Source organism: Bison bison, unplaced genomic scaffold (assembly GCF_000754665.1).
Source record: "Bison bison bison isolate TAMUID 2011002044 unplaced genomic scaffold, Bison_UMD1.0 scf7180017853729, whole genome shotgun sequence".
NCBI classification, from domain to species: Eukaryota; Metazoa; Chordata; class Mammalia; order Artiodactyla; family Bovidae; genus Bison; species Bison bison.
In genome coordinates, this window is record NW_011484302.1 from 233 (window position 1) to 559 (window position 327).

The following is a 327-nucleotide window of genomic DNA, read 5'->3' on the forward strand; positions in this document are numbered from 1 at the left end:
CTGATTTCGATGTTGACCATCTGGTGATGTCCATGTATAGAGTCTTCTCTTGTGTTGTTGGAAGAGGGTGTTTGTTATGACCAGTGCATTTTCTTGGCAAAACTCTATTAGTTTTGCCCAGAAAATGACATTGGAGAAGGGAATGGCAAACCACTTCAGTATTCTTGCCTTGAGAACCCCATGAACAGTATGAAAAGGCAAAACGATAGAATACTGAAAGAGGAACTCCCCAGGTCAGTAGGTGCCCAGTATGCTACTGGAGATCAGTGGAGAAATAACTCCAAAAGAATGAAGGGATGGAGCCAAAGCAAAAACAATACCCAGCCG